The sequence below is a fragment of the Corvus moneduloides genome, chromosome 2 (genome assembly GCF_009650955.1).
Source record: "Corvus moneduloides isolate bCorMon1 chromosome 2, bCorMon1.pri, whole genome shotgun sequence".
Lineage (NCBI taxonomy): Eukaryota > Metazoa > Chordata > Aves > Passeriformes > Corvidae > Corvus > Corvus moneduloides.
In genome coordinates this window covers 118152582-118172210 of record NC_045477.1, presented here as the reverse complement: position 1 = coordinate 118172210, position 19629 = coordinate 118152582, and the positions used below count along the sequence as shown (strand labels likewise).

Genomic DNA, 19629 nt, shown 5'->3' with positions numbered 1-19629 from the left:
TGTTAGTCTCCTCAAAATCTATATTTTGGAACTATCTTTCAGACATAATGAACATATGTAATCTTGAAGAAAAAGCTTTAAGAGCTGCAAGCATTCACCATCTTGGAGATTATGCCTAATTATTTAGTGGCATCAGTAAGGTGTTTGAAGGATAACGTCAGACACTGGTATTTTAAAATGTTGTTCCGATTTAACTAGTTTTATTCTTTTTTTTAAGAAAAGGTTTTGACTTCCAAGCTTTGACACTTCCCATGCTGCATCCAACAAAGGAGACTAAAACCTGCCTATACCAACTCATCGCCCATAAAAGCCTCACCATGTTGAATTTCTCCAGCCAGGACAGACCCTGCATGCAGTCCTGTCACACCCTGAAGAGAACGAATAAGATTACAAACGAAATCATCATCTTTTAAAACTTATTCTGAAAAACGGACCGAACTTGTACTACCTTTGATGTGTTCTGACCTGCTCCTTTATATGTAGGAACACAAAGACACTGTCAGACTGTTGGTGTCACATTTGTACCAATCAAATAACAATCAATAGCCCAGGTGAGATTCTGCTCCTTTCACGGAGCGCTTCCACCACGTGGGGTCCTTGGCAGGGCATGGATTTACAGCGCATGGAGCGTCTGCAGCCGGGCCCCCGCTCCCTCCATCGCTTCTCCTCCATCCCGCCCCGGGACTGTGCCATTTATTTACACCGTTACGTGCCCGTTTCCTGCCTTACTTAGAGTTTCCGTCATCGAGCCCCCACGGCTCCATCTCCGCCTTTCTCCCACACAGATCCCCCGTGCCCGGGAGCTTCGCTCAGCCCTGCGGCGGCCGCCCGCTCCTTCCCAGCCCCGCGGGGCGGCTGCGGCGGGGCCGGGCCCGCGGGCACCTCCCTCCCTGCATCCCTCCCTCCCTCCCTGCGTGCCGCGGGATGCGCTGCCGGGCGGCCACACGGACCGCGCTCCCCGGGGGCAGCGGCGGGAGCCAGAAACATGTCTCCGGTGAGCGGCCCCGGGCGAGCGGTGGGGCTGCGGGGGAGCCGCACTCCCGTCTCCGGGCTGGGTAATCTCCCCACGGCCACCACCGGGCACACCAGAGCGCAGGGTGATGGGCGCTGGGGCGGGAGCGGTGCGGGCGTAGGGGGGCGGCTCCGCCGCATCGCGTCCCGCTGCGGCGCGGGCAGCGCGGAGCCCCGACCGTGCGCTGCGGGGCGGAGCCGCGCCCGGCGGGAGGAGCGGCGGCGGCGGCCGCTGCCGCCCCCGCTATCTGACCCGACCTTCCCCCTCTCCTCCTCCTCCGCCCCCCGGCTCTCCTGCCCCCAGCGGCCCGGGAGGAACTGAACCATCGCCGCACAGGAAGTAGCGGCTGCGGGGAGCGGCGGCGGCGGCAGCCGGGGCTGCCGCACTCAATGAGCGACGCTCCCGCAGCCGCCCGCCCCGCTCGCCCCTTCCCCGCCTCCCGAGGGCAGCGGCGCCGAGCCAGCCCGCCGCCGCCGGGGGCTGGAGGCTGAAGCGGGCAGAGGCAGCTCCGGCTCTTGCCGAGGAAGAGGAGGAGGAGGAGGAGGAGGCGGCGGCGGCGGGGACTGCAGGTTGGTGCCGCTCCGCCGGCGAGGCGCGGGTACCGGGATGCGGGGGGGAGGCGGGCGGCGGAGCCTGGGCGGCCGGGGCAGCATCCCCCGCCCGGCGCTGCCGCACGCCGGGGGCTCGGCCGGGAGCCCCTTCGGAAAGGCCCCGGCGCGCCGCCCCCGCTGCGGCGGCTCGGGAGGAGCCGCGCCGGGCCCAGTCCGGCTCGGTCCGGCGGTGCCGGTGCCGCCGGCGGGGGCAGCGCTTTGTGCGCCGGCGGGTGGTACCCGGGGCGGGGGCACGGCGGCGGTGCGGGGAAGGGCACAATGCTCCCGGCTGGAACGCATCCTGCCCATCCCGGGTGAGATGGACGCCGTCCCGGGAGGCGCAGGCTGGCGGCTCGCTGCCGTGAGGAGGGCGGCTGGGCTCCCCGCCGACTGCGAGGGGAGGATGGATGGATGGATGCATGGATGGATGGGTAAAAAGTGGGGGAGCGGCTTAAAACAAAAAGAAAGAAAGCAAGCCCATTTCGGAAGAGCCGGGCTGTACCTGGGTGCACGGCTTGCGAGTGCAAAATGGAGAAGAGCAAACCCTATTGATCTGAGAGAGGCAACCAAATAGAATGTTGTTGTGCCTGGATCTGTTCAGAGGATGCTCATGGATATATTAAGGCGTTAGCCTAATGTGTAGGCATCTAAATAAATAAGCACGCTGATTATCCCCTTAGAGCTTTTAATACACTGTATTCTGATGGAAATTTTTGTGTTGAGATTGTTACCTGTTCGATGCCACACTTATATGTTCTTCCCCTCCAATATTTTTTCTTCCTTGAATCTTCATATTTCCTCATTGATTAGGCAGAGAGCAGGTGTGGTATGAGAAAGGAAAGTGTCAGAGTTTCCAGTAATCTTGCTGCTCATTCTTCAAAGCAGTAATAATCTTATTAGTTCATCATGTTATCTTACTCATTAATTTCAAGTCCAAAATAAACTTCATGCCCTTTCCCCTTCTCCCGCTCTAAGGGAAGTAGGCTGGAGTCCAAGATGGCATGTTTGCTCTCAATGAATTGCTGATGTGACAAGCGTGTTTGGGAGCAGAGCAGTAAAGCTCTCCACTTGTGTTGGCAGCTGTTTCTTTTGTGGTGACGCTCTTCACCTGAGACTCTTACTTGACCCACAGGTCTTTTGGGTGGAGTTCAATGTAATCTCAGATATATGCTTTTTTTTTTTTTAAGTTTGATTCTACAAGCAGTAGGACTCATATGTTTTCCATTCATTTTCCTGCAAGACTGCAGCTGTGTAGGAGATGATGAAGTTAAATGGAGTTGGAGTTAAGCATTGGGCTGTTACAGAGCTCCTTGCGCTGCGAACAGTTCTGACCCTTGGATTTTAAACATAAATGTTCTAATGTTTTCTGTAACTTTCACAGGAGCCTTGGCTTTTGGTTCCCTTCTGTGTACTGTAGTCTTCTTCCCTTTCACATCTATTGTTACTGAGCCTTCATGACTAAAATGATGCTCATTACTTTCAGTATGTTTTTCAGCCTTTTTTCAGAGCTCTTTTATGTACTCTTAAGAAAGTCTCATTATGTCTTTCTCTCCTAATTCCCACCTTCACCTCTCCACCCTTATACACACAGTGAATTGGAGAAAGCAGGACAGAGAACAGTTGGTCTCCAAATATAGCTGGAATTCAACAAGCACAGGAAAGACACCTGACCAGATTGTCCCTGCTGAGCATGATTAAAATGGCAGGACCATTTACCAAAACTTTGTAGTGCAGTTTAACAATGCAGTGCAGATAGCTCCACTGAGAGTGCTCAAGTTGTGCCTGACAAGGGCTGAAATCAGAATGGGCTTTAGTTGAGGTAATGTTGCACAGAAAAAAAGAATGTTGTTTCCTCTTCCCCTTGTGGTTTCTTTTGTCTCTGAAGAGGTGCATTAACAAACCAGACAAAATTGCACTTACAATTACAGGGAACTCTACCAGCACAAAGTATATGTTCTTTTCCCAGCCAGAGCTAAAGCTTTCTGCTCTGTTTTAATCTTCTTACAAAATGAAATTATTGCATAGTCTTGTGCTAGCTTCCTTTTTTTTTTTTCCTTTCTGCCTCTGTTAGCAGAAAGATGCATTGTTTTCAAATCCTAAATGGTGTTTTGTTTATTTACAAAACTATTACAGAGTAATTGGATTTGAGGCTTACATTTTGTGGGGAACCAGTGTGAATAAAGTATTGCTGTTAACTGTAATGTGTTCACCTATTCTAAATTTATGATAGCCATAAATTTTGGGAAGCTGCTTCTACACTCTATGCAAATTAAAAAGGAAAAAAAAAAGACCAGGAAAGCTTGCATTCAGTCTTGCTTCTTTGGCTTATGAGAACATAGTTCTTGATAGGAATGGCCAAGGTACTGATGAAGAAACTTAATTATCATCTGCAGTGGCTAAAAATGTCCTGTTCTTTCAGTGGGTGTTTTTAGTGTTCATACTGAGTTGGTGCATGCATAGCCTGGTTATAGTTGGTGCCTCACCAAAGACCAGGTGACTTGGCAGTTGGTACCTGGGGTGCTGCGAGATAAAGAACTAAAGAAATGGCAGAACCCAAAGAGAATCTGAGGTTTCATTGTTTCTCAGACTGCTCTACTACCTTCTGGTGCAGAGCCATCAGTAATAAGTATTCTTTGTCTATGCTTGCATTCCGCGTTAGGGCCAGGGAGCTTTTGCTTGTGGGTAGCTCCTAACAAGTAATTGATAACATCTTTTTTTACCAAAACCAAAAGGAATAGAGAGATATTTGAAGGCGTTATCCAAATTTCTTCTTTACCCATGATATTAACCAAGATAAAATAAGAAAAAGGAACACTAATCCCCAGGCCTCTGCTGCATGCTTGATGAGGATACTCTTAAATGTGTTGCATGAAAATCAGTTTGCCATCTGATGCATGATCTTGGTAGGATTCCAGGCATGAGTCAGCACCTAAGTTGGGGACTGATTATCACCAGCACACAGGCACCTGTAGGCAAAATCAAGATAATCTAGGAAGTGTTTAATTTGCTGGTGTATCCAACTTAGTTTATTAATTGCAGAGGTCCAAATTTCAAATGGTTGAAAAGGAAGCGAACCCTAGCTTACATATTTTTGTTGATGCTTCCAAAATCGGTATATACTTATGATTTACCTGTAACATTTCCTTGTGCCTGTGAGTCTGGACACATTTAGGAGTATGCAAGACATGGCAGTGATGAGATGAACGCTTAGGAGTGTTACACACAAGTCAAAGCAAAGATGAAAGAAATGTTTGTCTTTTTTCTGAAGACCAGTCTACAACTGCTGCCTTTGGATTCAGTCCTTTGCAGCAGGTCCTCCTTCTGTTGTGCATGTACCTGTAGCTGTCTGAACAGTATAGTTATACTGTGCTGGATGGGACATTTGTCTTGGGAAGCAGGAGACTTGGGTTGTTGTCCTTGTCCAAGTGAGTATTCAGTGTTATAAGAAGGAACGGAGTGCCACAGGAGCTGTTTTTTGCATGTAAACCCAAGTAAAACACAAATAGTTTTAGGACAGCGCAGTGACCGAGGAAGTGCTGGGTGGCAATTATGAAAAAGCTTTCCTGGCCTTTTCCCTGGAAGGTATCAAAATAATGCACAGCTCAGGTTACATGAAGATACATCCCACTGGACTGATGGGCAGAGGAGACAATCAAGAGTGTCCTTTCTGTTTCATGCCTGTTTTGTGAGGGGGTCAGTGTCTTCTTGGCACCTTCAACTTTAGAAAGTTGTTGATCTCTATGAGACAAACCTGGGGAAAACAGGAATTGGTAGTACATCTCCTTGCTCTTGGTAAAATAGCCCAGTTGTTCCTGTTGCTTTTTTCTATCTCTCTTTTTTTTTTAAATTTTTTTTCTTTCTCCCCTGCCCTTGTGGCTATCCTAAGGCATACTAAAGACAGAACAAGCATGTAATTTTGGGCTCATGCCTTCCCTGGGAATTGGGGAACTTGGGACCTAGGCTCTGTGAGGCTTGCTGCTGCAATGCTGCATTTTTTGTGCACCCATAGGTGCCAGTTCCTCTGTAGAGAGCCAGGATGAAATAAAGAGAATGAGCTTTCTGTTCCCTCTTGGATGGGGAATGAAAGCTGGTATGCTGACTAGTCTTAATACTGTCATTTATCTTGCAGTAGTATCAATAATATGTTGTTTATTTTCCAAACAAAAGATGTGGTTTATGTCCAAAAGAGTTTAAAGACATGTTTGAAGCTTGGTGTAGTGGAAATGGTGGTGTTCTCTGCCAAATCAGCTTTGCCCTGGATTGCAACCTTGTTGCCTAATTGTGCGATTACTGCGGGAGTTTAAGGCTGTTCAGGAACAAAAAAAAAAAAAGAAAATGCTTATCCTTGAAGTAAGTGTTGATTTCCCTGTATTTTATGAGAAAGAGGAGGCATATAGATTCCTTATACATTTGAACTGAAACAGTAGTAGTTTTCTATACCAATGAGGTGGATCCAAGTGTATTGCAAGAACGTTTAGAATCCTACGGCTCCTGTGTATTCAGGGAAAAAAGAAACTATTTAAACTGGTACAATGTTCTGCATCAATGCTAAGAGCTGTTTAATGGTCAGGCGTAAGCAGTATGACATTGGACTCTTTCTGTGTGTAGCAGCTTTTCTCCATGCAGACTTTCTCATTTGCTGTAAATGAAATGAGATTTCAGTGACATTTTTGGTTCCTTTTTTTCTCCTCTTGTTGTTCTTGTGTGTTAGCATTGCTTAGGTAATTACAGTGTGCTCGCTAGAAGCCCTGACAGCCTAAACTGAGTTCTTTGTAAAAAACGTGGTGTTTCCCTTAATTAAGAGAGACTAGAAACAGCACCTGAATCTTTTAATTAAACAGTCAAAGTTGATCTCTGTTTAGGATATATTAACAAGCAAAACAAAATACATTTCTAACTAAAATGTTGCCCTGAGTTAATGAGCTGCTGTGAGGCTTTTTTTTTTTTTGTGAAGAAAAATAATGTATTGGTGCCGCAACTGTCACACATGCACAGTCATGCAAAATTCATGTGAGATAGTTCCCAATTCTATGGTACTGAGAACAATAGCCACTATTTCTTCTTCAGAGCTCTTCAGAGATGTTAAATAATCCTTGTGACAACCCTATGAAGTGAGTATTGTAGTAATTTTGTATGGATGGCGAAACAATTAATCGGCATTGTCTCCAGCCGTACTGAGAAAGTGGGATTTGCAGCTTGGCCTGCTGCTGGAACTCCTGCTCGTGTGAGCAAGGGGTGGGTGAGCCTGTCCTGCTGCCTCTTCTTCTGTCTGTATCTGTGCTGATGAAAACATTCTGCAGATGCCATGGTCATCTGTGGTGTGAGGGTATGTAGGTCAAGGTGGAACCTACATGTCCTGATAAAGGATGCATTTAGCTCATTCTGAATTATTCTGACTATGTCACTGGCATTGCTTCTTGGAGGAGAGATGTGTGGAGCTGTCGGCTGTGCTGGGATCTGGAATGTCCATCTGAATGTGAAAGCTGAGTTGCTCAGACTGACTCCAGAGCACCAGTTTGCTCATTTGTGGGATGAGGTCCTGGTCAGACCTTTCCCACTGGAACCTTGCCAGCCTGGGCTTGCTTAGTTTGACTTGAGGTTGGTCTCCTAATTGCCTGTTATCTGAAAAGGATGCAGATCCCACTGTTTCCTCTGCTACATGAACAGCAGCTGCATCTGCCAGCTGAAGGAGGTCTGGATAACCAGGACGTAAGTTCCTGTTTGGGTCAGACCAGTGTCACAGCTTTCCTGTGCAGCCTGGCTTTGGCTGCTGAGATACTTGTGTCTCCTCTTCTCCACCAGTTCTGCCTGCTGCCCTTCCAGGAGTTATAAATGCCACAGCAGATGGCTTGGGGAGGCAGTGTCTGTAGTTACTGCTGCAAGATTTGCCGAAGCTTGACTCTGCACAAAGAACGCTTCTTTTTCCCCTGGAGATTGAAAGTTGTTGGTACTTTAAATGCAGATTTGGTCTTTTCAGGGGAACATGATGGAGGAAATGTGTGATTTACATGCTGGTTCAGAAGCAGCCTCTCTTGCCTCTTGACATAATTCATATCATGCTTTAGTGTTACCAGTCTTCAGTCTTCTCTTGCTAGGTCAACTTTCATGTTCCTGGTAGTGATGTAAGTTAGACTGCTTATGGACCCAAGTTTTGATAGCAGCTGACATACTGCTAAATAACGCAACCATTATCAGTTTGTTTGATAAAGGTAGGTAACCTTCCAGCAGGTTTCGCTGTGAATGTTGTTCTGCCATGTGAGCAGAGATGAGAAGCTCTAGGTTTGACACATCTTTAATGCCTAATGCAAGAGCTCATCTCCCAGTGGCAGCTGTGATTGATTGACCCAAGGTTATGCTGCATAGTGTCTTCTTTTCTGTGGGCCCCTTGCTCCAGTACCTTTCTGAAGTCTTGATCTCCTTACCAGCATGTCTGAGCTAAATTTTTTCCTCTTGCATCTCTTTGATGCTGATGGCCCTTGGGTTATTAACCATGTAGCCAGCCAGGTTTGAATTACAAGAGGACTGAAGCCAAAGGGAAAGAAAGGTTTTCATTTCCTGAGGTCAGTGAAGAGGCTATGACCCAAATTACCCCCTGAGCAGTGTTTTTCCCTTCTGGTGGTCACAGCAGAGGTGACGCTTCTGGTTCCTCAGACAACTTCCTGAGGTTAGTCATGTTACAGAATGTTGGAGCCCCTCTCTTCTTAGGGATCAGAGGAGTCTTCTCTCTATTTGAAGGATTTTTATTTTTTAAAAAAATTCGCTTTGCTTGTAAAGTACATTTGGCTAAAAGTGTTAAATAGCAATGGGACTTTGGGCCAGATTGCAGATTGTTATTGATCTGCATTTCCAGTGAAATATCACCACTGGGATCATTGTATTGAGATGGCTTTTGGACTTTTGTGTTTTGAGGTTTTATCTTGTCTTTTGCTTTCCTGACCACCCCATGGCAAGGGGACAGGGCCATGCCTTTTTGCAGTCTCTGCTCATAACTAACTTGTCTGAAACTTGTTAATGGTTTTCATGTTGAATTTGCCTGTGGTACTGTTCTTATTTGTGGAGAGGACAACTACTTGAAAACAGATGTATTTTATATTTAGCTAGCACTGTGGCAAGGATGTTGTTTGTATGATCTTTTAGGAGTTGAGATGGCTTAATCTGAAGTAGGATGTACTTTGAGTAGCTCAGTTTACTTTTTATTGTCTCAAGTTGTTTCTGTCGATGGAAGCTGAACTGGCTGGCTTAACGCTCCAGCTGCATTTTTCCCAAGCGTCTTCTGTGATGGTACAAGACCTATTGCTGCCAAGCACTGCTGGATGCCTTTCAAGCTTTCCTGCCCAAATATTCACTGGAAAACACTCAGTGAGCCCTCTCCCTCCGCCTGCTCTGAAAGGTCTGAGTGCATTTACCTGACAGCAGTGGTGCCTTAAGATGAACTTAGAAGGAGGCAGCAGCAGAGAAGTGCCTTGGCTGCAGATCACTGGGATGTTAGGCAGTAGCAGCAGGGTCACAATGTGCTTGCCCTGGTCCTCTGCTCTTCTGGCCATCATTTGCTGTCTACTGCCAGGGATGTGTCGTGAGATGGAGCAGACCTTGGCTCTGAGCTGGTACAGACGTGCTTGTTGCTGCCTGGGTCCTGCTCAGCCCCTAGAAAAGGCACTTAGCCTTGCCTTTGAAAACTGTGGTTAAAAATGGCATTGCTTTATCTTGCTTGTTGCAGCTGGAGCTGTGGCTGTGAACTGAGGACCATAACTTACGGTAAAGGTTTTTGGAGCATATAGTCTAAGAATGAAGACATGTCCATTAAATATGTATGTTTATGGTGTTAAGTGTATACTGCTGGCAAGCTCTCCTGAGTGCAGCTGTGCTTATACCAAAGTCCTCTTGATGGTACTTCTCTGTTTTTTTTTAACTATGAAGCTTTTGCCAACAACTTTCCAATAAGGAAAAGTTTAATTTTTTGTCTGTGTACTGTAGTTTTTTTCTGGTGTGTTCCAGTGCACTGCTGGAGTGGTGTATTGGCTTTTCAGAAGCAATATCATGCTGGAGAACAAGTGGTGGTGATGAGTCTTGTGGTGTTCACAGCATCACCTCAGTTATACTTCACAGTAGAAGCCAGGTAGACAGTGTTCATCTTTGAAATAACAGAACCTGCTGTTTGCAACCTGCTATGAGCCTTACCTCGTTCAGGTAATGAGCCTGTACCTTTCTCTACAGCAAAAGAAAGTGGTATAATCCTTTCTTATCTTTCTTTTTTCCTGCGCTGTTTGTATGTCATCAAATTTTTAATGTCCTAAACCTTAAACATTTTCTACAAGTGCAGTCATCTCAATGTTTGTCAAGAACCCAAATGGTAGATCTGATCTGGAAGTTGAACCTTTGGTTTTCCTTCAAGGCATTATGGGTGGAAAGACTGTACTTCACATCCATCTGCACTAACTCTTCCATCACGAATTTTAAACCTGTCTTCTTGGATCCCAAAGGAAGCCATGAACTGCTGTGAGGGGTTATCTATGGGTAATTTGGCTTGCTGGGCCTGAGAGAGGAGGAGGATGTGTTTTTGTACAAGGGAAGCCAGCAGAAGCTTTACTGCACTTGGCATTGTGTGAAATGAGTGCTGGTTGCTCTTCGTGCCACTGCTGCTGTGAAGGAAGGCACATCCTTTGAGAACATGATTGGGTTGATACTGGCAGAGTGAAGACTTCCTTCTCAGTGAAAGAAGGTCTAAAAGAATGTGGTTTCAGATTGGTTTGACAGGCATTTCCTCAGCTGATTTATTTTAATAAAATTTTGCCTAGATGGCTTTTTTAATTGAATATTTAAGCAAGCTGAAAGCAGGCATTTTACTGTCTCTCTTTAATTTGTGCTGATACGTGGTTTAGCATAATTATTTTTTAATGCCCTTTTTTAAAGTGTAGTGCCCTCATCCTCCTGACCCTCTTCCTTCAAGAAGTGGATTTAATTTGGAGAGAAATGTCTGTCGTATCACTGCCCTGTGGCAGGGAGGTATGTGGGAGGGGTGGGCTTGGTAAAAAAAAAAAAAAATTGCTGGCTTTTAAAGTGATGGGTTCAGGCCAAAAAGCATTAAGAATGGTCTGAAGCATACTGTGGCATTTGTAAGCTGCCTTTCTGAACCTCATGAATTTGGTTCTAAGTATGAACCTTGCAGCATTGCACAGATGCCTTGGTTTTACTGGGTGACCTAAAATAAACAACTTACAGTTTTTCTCCTTTCCCTCTCTCCCCCCCTTCCTCTTGCAGGCCTGTCCTTTCTTGTTGGCCAGCATTAACTGTCCTGGATCCCTAAAGAGGAAACAGAGCTGTGTTCTTCTGTTTTATAGGTTTCTGCCTGATCCAGTATGGGGAATGGTGGAGTACTCCTGGGTAGGAGCGTTTTGTCACTGAGCAGATAAAACTGGCTACTTACTATCCTATGTAGTTGGCTCCTTGCTCTTCCCCAGAGAAGTAGGAGTACCAACACTGGAAAAAAAAGGTTGGCACCATCATTTATGGTGGGATTGCAGTTTAGTCTGGAACAGAGGAGTCTGCTGGTACTCTTGAACCCTCCCTTTGAATAAGATTAATCACAACAGCCTCAGTTTTTGGTGATAGCATTGCCTACATTCATTTGTGCCTCTGTGTTCACTCTGGAGGCTTTTCTTTAATGCTATTCATTAACACGGTAAGGTTGGCAAAACTTCTAAAGGGGAAGAAAAGCTCTAGGCTTTCTTGTATTCCTACCAAATACGTGTTTTGATACTAGCCAAAAATGTAGTGCTTCCACTTAGCAGTTTGAAACCTGAATGTGAATCAGTCTTAGGTGATTGCAGAAAAACCCCCAAGAACCCCAAACCCTTCCTTTCTCTCTGACTCCAGAAGAAAAAAATCAAGCACCCTAGATGAGGATGCACACACACCTGCAAAATGGTTCTCCTTGGCATGAGCTGGACTGTGGCATGCAGCTGAAGGCACCTTTTTGTGTGGACCAAGCTGTAAGAAAAACTGAGTGGGAAGAAATTCACAGGGATGTCTAGAAAGCATTAATAAAGGGAAGGTTTAAAGAATCAAGATGGTTCTACACAGAGAACACACCTAAAAGCCTTCTGTGGGAGAAGAAGGGAGTGAACTGCTGTCTGTGCCTGCTGTAGAGAGGACAGCAAGTTAGGGATTTAAGATGCAGAATGGAGAGCTGCAAAACTTTGGGAAAAGCTTTCTATTGCCAAGCAGGAGTTGTAAAATCGATGTTGCTGGAAGGAACTCAGAAAGAAAAGATCCTGGCAGATGCTGGAGAAGAGTTGGGGTTTGGTGTTTCTGCACTGGGGACTGGAGTGCCTGGTCCCTACTGGGAAATGAACCCTTATGAGATGTGGACAAGGGGCAGGGGAGATCCAAAGAATGTAAGTTCTGGCCTTCCCTGTTCATCCCTTATGTTGCTGTACAAAAAAAAAAAAAAAGCTAGGGAGGGGGTGGGGAATATGAAATTAGTGGTCGTGGTGAAGAGAAGTAAAAGGTGATGGAGAAGCGTTGCTGTCAAAGGTGGGGGGCAGCTGGGTTAGGTGACTTATGGAAATCTCCTTCAACTGTGCACGCTGCAATTTTATATTGGGAGAGACTCATGTTCCAACCCTGCTCCACTCTTGGAGCCTCACATGCTGTGAATTCTAGCACAGGGCAGCACTGATCTGAGTGTGAGATCAAATGACCTTGGGAAGGATATTGGTATTTTTGCTTCTCTGTCAAGGGGTCCTTTTAGATAGGGGCTGCTTCTTATCTTCCTCTTTGAGCATGTGAAACAATTCACTTGTAATCCTTGTGTGTTCCATGGAGAAGGTTAAGCAAAGCCTTGAAGGTGGTGACCTTAGAGATCAGCCTCAAAACTGGTGCCTGAACCCAGCTACCAGAAAGATCATGGTGCCTTCAGTTTGCTATTTTTTTCAGCCTTTGGGCTCTCAGTTTCTGTGGCACAGTTAATTCCTGATGGCCAGCCAAAGTAGAGTGTAACTACCAGGAATGCATGGAGGGCACTAAACAAAAGCTGAAAGGCCGGGTAAGTGCCTGCAGAATTTAAATGCAGGTGCTGGTTCTCTCTATAGCACAGTCCTGCTTGCCTTTTTGGTATTGCAGCCACTGCACGAAGCTGGTGGGTGCTGAAGTAGTTCTGCAGAACCATAAGCACTGAATTAAAATCTGAGTCAAGTTCCTGGCTCCTTGTACCAGCGAACGCTTCACTAGCAAGTAACTGAGACAAAGTACCAGAAAATTTATGGACTGTGATGGTCTGTCACTCTGTGTGAGCAGAAAAGAAATGCCATCCAGCTTCCTGAATTGATTTCTTTGGTGCGTGGTGAGCCTAAAATTATTTGGCAGGACATATGGTCTTGGTGTGTTGGTAAAACACAGGCGATCTGGGATGCTCCACGCAAGGAAGTGTGGAGCATCTTGTTCTTGGAGTTCTCTTCCCAGCAATGGCCAGCGTGTGACCTTGGCAGTGCTGAGCTCTCATTGGCTGTGTCTTAAAAATGCCTCAAAAATGTGTGTATTTGTAATGTAAATGAGGCACAACTTGCCTGCTGACCACAAGGAAATTCAGTCTTTCTGTCGCTCCCTATGGAGCCTGTGCCTAGATGAGGCAGACAGAGCTAAGATAAACTGAGCCTCCACTGAGTAACTCAATAGCTGTTGGGGGAATCTATAATTTGCTGGTTTTCAAGGTACCAGATGCTCTTCTGAGAGGGCAGCCCCGATGTGTTTCTGCCTTAATTCCAGGACAAAGTTAAGATGGGATTCTTTCCACTGGAAGCATTTTGGATGTTATTGTGAGTAAATGGACCCTCTATCTTGGAAGACTGTCTTTTGCAGATAATGTGGTGTTTGGAGTTCACAAATCTGGTGGAATTACACATATGAGAGAGGGTATGAGCAGCAGAAGGCCAGTTACCTGCACTCCATGGTATATATTTGCTCTGGATAGCTAACAAGGCCTCATTAGCTGTGTGCTTCTGAACCTGCAAATAGCTGTTACACAAATTAAAAGCCCCACTGCACTGATACAGGTCCTCTCTGCAGGGGTGTCTGGCTGGCAGCAGTAGTGTTTAACAGGTTCCAGCAGCATCAAGCACATACACCCTGGTTACAAACTGGGGATTTTTTCCCCTGCACTGAGTTTTTTTGCTTGAAATTTTAACTTGCCTGTCTTCTCTAGAAGAGGTTGGGTCTTCTCAGACAGGTGAAATTGTGCATCTCCAACTTATCTTGGTATAATTTTCTCTTGTTCTCCTCCTCCTCCTCTTCCTTGTTTCATCCCACTTTTTGTGGGTTTTGTCAGGGCCCTTTTTTAGGCATTTAGAATCAGTTGCCAAATCACAGTAATGAGCGGGTAGTTTAATGCTGCACAGTGTGATAGATGCAGCAATTGTACTAGCAATACTTCATCTTTGTGGTTTTTGTTTTTGTGCTTCCTGTGTAGTCAGATCAGGTTTTCTTTCCTGTATCTCTAACCATTTTTTGGTACAAGATGTAGGTGGGGGAAAGAGGAGGAGCATGAAGGGAGTGGAAATGGCCTTTATTCCCGTGTTCTCTTGGGTTTAATGCTTATGTTGCCATGGGGTGGGGGGCTGCTGTTCTCTCCCAAATCCATCTGTAGGCAACCAGCAGACCTGAATGTAACAGGTCCACATTTGGATAGATAATGCCATTATTTCAGCTATGAACTAAGCCAGTGGGTCTAGGGGTTGGTCTGGGTTGGAAGAGAGGAGTGTGTAGGGAGAGATGCTGGAGGGGCTGTGCAGCTTCATCTGTTCAGCCTGTTCCTTTCTGGGACTCCTGTTGCCTGTTCTAAATTCCTGTGGCACATTCTCCTGGCCTCACTTACTGCTCCTTGGGGTCTGTCACATATTGACTGTGCTGTTTGTCAAATTCCTTTATTTTCTCCACTAGGAACTTTTGGAGTTGTTTCTGCTGCTTCTTCTCCCGTGTCCCACTGAGGCACTTTGTGCTGCTTTGTCAGAGGCCAAGAGGCTCAGACTACTCTCTGGAGGGCTCTTACAGCCATTTAAGAGCTGCTGCCTGTTTTCTTAGGATGCATTATCTCTTCCTTTTCTTGGGAGTCCTAGTTTTCTGCCTTGGGTCTGGACACAGTCCTAATTTATGTAGAAATCCTATCTTGAAATTTGTTCAGTTGTTAACTTAGCACAGACAGTTTTGCAGTTCTTGTGATGGAAGTGAGAGTTTCTGTGTGTGGAGGGGGCTGTGCTAACTCACTAAAGATTCTGGTTATGTTGGCCAGTTCTTGACTGCAACCTTTTTAGTTCTTTAATGAGAGGTTATTTTGGGAGGAAGAATGTAATCGGGTCAAAAATCAAATTTCAGTCAGGGCTGATTCATTTTGTATGGGCATGTTTTGGTTGCTGGGCATTGCTCACAATAGAAGTTGAAAGAATTGGAGTGTTCAAACTAATTTTTACTAGGTCTTTCCCATTGGCAGTGACTGGCTTTCCTGACATGGTTTCATTTCAGACTTCTGAACGCTAATTTCTGTTTTGTATTAAATGTACTTTTGACTAACAGAAATGTGTTGGGGAAAGTAATAAAACCCAAAGGGGAACACAACCATTTCCTCTTGGCATAGTGTTTTTTTCTGTAGATCAGCTATGGATATATTTTGCTTTGACCTGTTTCATTGCTAGTATGAACTTGAAATTTAAAGTCTTGCCACCAAGCAGAGTAAACTTACAAAAGACTCAAGTAAATTAAGGCAGAGGACTTGGAGTCTTAAAAGGCGACTGTCACCTTTGTTCACTATATCGTGGTGGTTCCTATTAGTAATTACAGTATCCTTGGAGAACAGGATGGCTCTGTGCAGTTAGAAAACACTTCCCAAAAGCGTGAAGTGTGTATATCAGGTGGTTTATATATATAATGTCTGGTATCTAAAACCTGGGGGGGAGGGGGGGGTTGAGTTCATAATGTATGCTTTTTCATATTGGAGCTTGATTTTTTTTTTTTTTTCTTTTTAAGAGAAAGAGAGAAACTGCCATGATCTCTCACAAAGTAATAGAGGGAAATAGTGTTATAAATCCCTTGATGTGTTGTGAAAGCCTAGAGCTTTCCTGTTGCTACCTTCTATTTGCCTCCTGTGCAGCTCAGGTTTTTTATTATGTGTTCTTTCTCTCATAGTCACTATTCTCAAAAATTTCTTGAGACAGACTGATACCATGCAAAGTATTCAAAATATTTAATACACTGAAAGAGCAGCTTTTTTTCTGCACACTGAAATCATGTGTCTGTCCACCAAAAGAACTGGCTGGAAGGGGACAGGATGGAGGGACCAGGCTGGTTCTAAACTTGGTTATAATTATCTCTGCTTTAATTAAACATTGTAGAGACTTGTGGTTGGCAACTCGGGTGCCTGAACGTCCCTTTAGGTAATTTAGGGTATTTCTCCTGGCCTGGAGCCACCACTCTCGAAAGGGCATTGGCTTCCCAATGGTCTGGTGTGGCATCTGCCAGTCCTGTGTGGATGTTGTGGATGTGTCTTGGAAACATCTAAAAACATCTCTTGGTGCTATGTTTAGAAACCCAGATCTCTGCTGTAAGTGTTGGTAAGAATTTCCAGAATTTTCTCAGCTTGTTAATTTGGAAGGCTTCTCCTCAAACCTCAGTCATCTTTTTCTCTCCCTGCCTCCCTGTCTTGTGTGTTTAAAGCCAAAAGCTTTAAGTGCCAATATGCAAATACACACATAGGTCAGTGCATGATGAGATTATTTGACTCTCTTGAAGATGTAATTTCATGGCTATAAGACTCTAAGATCACTAGAGTGATCTGAAATTAAGGTCTCTGACTTATCTATAATAAAGGAGCATTGCCAAAATGCACATGCATAGGAATAGGAATACTCTGCCTTGAAAGATACTTATGGAGCTGCAAGTGCTGTAAGCCTTAATACTTTCATTATTGTTGAGATCAAGTTTTTTATTATGCATTAAATAGGTTATAGGCAGCTGAGCTATGTAGTGTCTGCTTGCTTGCTGTCTCCTCTATTTCTGGCCCCCGGTGTTATCCCCATTTCAATGAAATACAACTCCTGTGCTATGATCAAGGCAGAAGGAGTAAGGCAGTGATGGGTATGGTGAGAAGTTTTTTTTTTTTCTCCTAGTTCTCCGCTGTCATTTAACACAGTACTTCCAAACTAAACACTGTGTGATATCTTTGTGGTAGCTCTGATGGTCTAAAGAAACAAAATAAAACAACTCCAGTGATTAGCAGCTTTGGAAAAATATTTGCCATGTGAAGAGAGAAGTCATTCCCTAGGAAAAATTACTTGCACCTCTATGCTTTCCAATCCTCTGTTATACAGAGGATAATACTCTGATAAATGTTTAAGTCCTTTTGATTTCAAGATTCTCATCTGTCCTGAATGAAGCTGTTTTTTCATTTTTATCATCATCATTCCTAAAGAGTGGTTTGGGCTTACAAAAGTTGTTGCAAACTGCCTTAGAACAAAAAATATGACAACCATCCTGAGCTGTGGAAAGATGAGTGTAGGTAGTAGGAGAAAGTCCAGTCTCTGAAAAGCAGCCACATCAATGGTGCAAATTGGGGTAAGGTTCAAGGAGTCTCTGAATGTTGTTGTTCTTGTTGTCTGAATACCTCTCAGATATTAAGGTGGTGCAGGTTACTTGGTCACTAAGACTCTGGTTTTATTATGCCTCCTTTTATATAGGTCTATATAGATTCAGTTGTTTAGTATTTTGGGTATTTCCTATTTTTAAATACCCTTCTGGGAGGGAAGGCATAGAATGGAAGGGGAGAAGTTGGTGGGGGGGAGTTTACATATATATTCCTTTTCTCTTAGTTTTTTTCCATGTCCAAGAGAAAGGAGTAGAGTTGGCTGTTTTTAAGAATCAAGCAATAAGCAGAGCTTTAAACCTAGAAATTAATAACTAGAAAACTTCCCTCTAGATCAGTAACTTGTGCCCATCTCTCTAGTGAGCAGCATTTAAAATGATGTTTCATCCAGGTTATTGCACTGCTGAAAGCAAACATTCTTTCCTTTGAAGTGTATCAAATGCTTGTTGCAGTAGTAGTTAATAGGTCTGATTTCAGAAGGTATTCTGTTTATTTTTACCTGTTTGTCTAAAATTCAGCTGCTACTTTGAATATGAGTCAGAATATATTCTGTTCACTAGTATGTACACTGAAAAGCAAAGAGTCTCACAATGGTGTGCTACAGAATTGTAATGGACAAGTAATACTATAGTCTGTGCTTTCTAAACGTTTCAAATTATGTTTGAGGATTGTCATGAACTGGTGCTTTGTGGTGTGACAAACCACTGGTCACAGGGCTGGTAAAGTTTGCAGGAGATGGATTTAGCTTGGGAAGGAGGAGACAGCAGAGCCTGCAGCACTGCAGTCAGGGCTGGGCAGTGGGGCAGGACCCGGGGTTGAAAAGCCAATTCTGGCTCTTGGCAAAATGCACTCGTGAGGAATCACAACCCCTCCTTGTGACCATAAAAAAAAAAAAACCGGTCAGAGGTCCAGAGGGCAGCTGTGTGTTTGCTTTACCTTTGCTCTTTACCCTGGTTGTGTGCCTTTTCCAAGGGGTATTTATATTTTCAGGAACATGAGATTGCAGCTGGACCCGTGAAGGACGTGAGGGGTGGTTTGCACGTGTGGGTCGGCGTGTACTGGCTGTTCCTCTCCGAGCCTGCTCGGCAGCAGCACGGGCCATTTAGGCAGTGCCTTCCTAATCTGTGCAGCTGGACACATCTGGAGGCAGCAGGGTGTGCAAGCACACAGGCATCTGGCCAGCCGTGCCTCGTGCTGGGGATACTGTGGGGCAGGCACTTTGTCAGTGAAAGATCCCTGGATTAAGGAGAAGGCAAGAAGGTGGAGCTGGCTGTCCCTTTGGGGCACTGAACCTGGACTCTGGTGAGCTGTGCGAGCAGAAGGTGTTGGTGAAGTCAGGGAAGCTGCTCCTCTGGCTGTGCCTGAATTCCTCACGTGGATGGTGTGTGGTTCCTCTGTTCCTGGAGCAGCTTTCCCTGCAGTGGGTAAGGCTTCCTGTGGATATCTGCCAGGCAGTTCTTTGGTGCTGCAGGGTTACCAGTTGTGTAAGAGCAATGGGGCTACCTCGGTTATCAGTTTGTTAAAAGTGGTTTGGGATTTGATATTTCAAAGTGATGATTGTGCTGGGGGGCAAGGTGAAGCTGGGAACTTGTTAAAGAAAAGCAGTAATCACAGAATCATAGAATGTCAAGGGGTTGGAGGGGACCTTAACAATCATCTTGTTCCAAACCCTCCTGCCATGGGCAGGGACACTTCCACTGGACCATGTTGCTCCAAGCCCTGGCCCACGTGGCTTTTAACACTGCCGAGGTTGGGGCATTCACAACTTCCCTGGGCAACCTGTTCCAGTGTCTGACCACCCTCACAGTAATGAATTTCTGCCTAGTATCTAACCTAAATTTCTCCTCTTTCAATTTGTACTCATTACTCCTTGTCCTATCACTACAATTGCCCTACATGTCACCTCTGGAGTGTGTAGGAAGTCTTAATCTATTTACCACTGAATGTGCTATACTTGGAATGCTCTGTAAGCGTGGAATTCTATTTTCCATGTGCCAGTAAATATTTTAACCTCTAGTTACTAATACTGTTTTATGGGTTCCATATTCCTGAAACAGCAATTACTTTTTTAATTTCTCATCCACTTAGGAAAAGTTGTTTTTACTTATGTATTTCTGTTTCCTCTGAGGATAATAAGGAGACATCTTTTGCTTCCCATGATAAAATGAATGTGATGGATGTAGAGAGGCATCTCACTTCTTTTTAATGTCTTTGGGTAGGAAGTGGCTCTACTGTTCCATTTTAGCCTCCTGTGGCACCTGGAAAATAAGAATCAGGGAAAGCCTAACCCTGTGCTCAGGCTGACAAGGAGGTGTGAAAACAGACTTCTGACATGTAGATGAAATTGAGTCTTTTTGGAGGAGCTTGAAGACAGTCTTACTGCAGGACCCAGATCTGTCAAA

At 45.0% G+C, this 19629-nt stretch overlaps 1 protein-coding gene across 6 annotated transcripts in view; it reads left to right on the top strand.

The window, feature by feature from the left end:
* Positions 1-972: 972 nt before the first annotated feature.
* AGPAT3 (1-acylglycerol-3-phosphate O-acyltransferase 3) overlaps positions 973-19629 on the top strand; it is an 89107-nt gene continuing 70450 nt past the window's right edge. For 3 of the 6 annotated variants that reach the window (XM_032100999.1, XM_032100996.1, XM_032101000.1), the window contains exon 1: positions 18266-18651. The gene's annotated coding sequence lies outside the window, so the exon portion shown is untranslated. Of the gene's footprint in view, positions 995-1304; positions 1582-18265; positions 18652-19629 lie in introns of those variants that run through there. The other 3 variants (XM_032101002.1, XM_032100997.1, XM_032101005.1) reach the window with 2 other exon arrangements.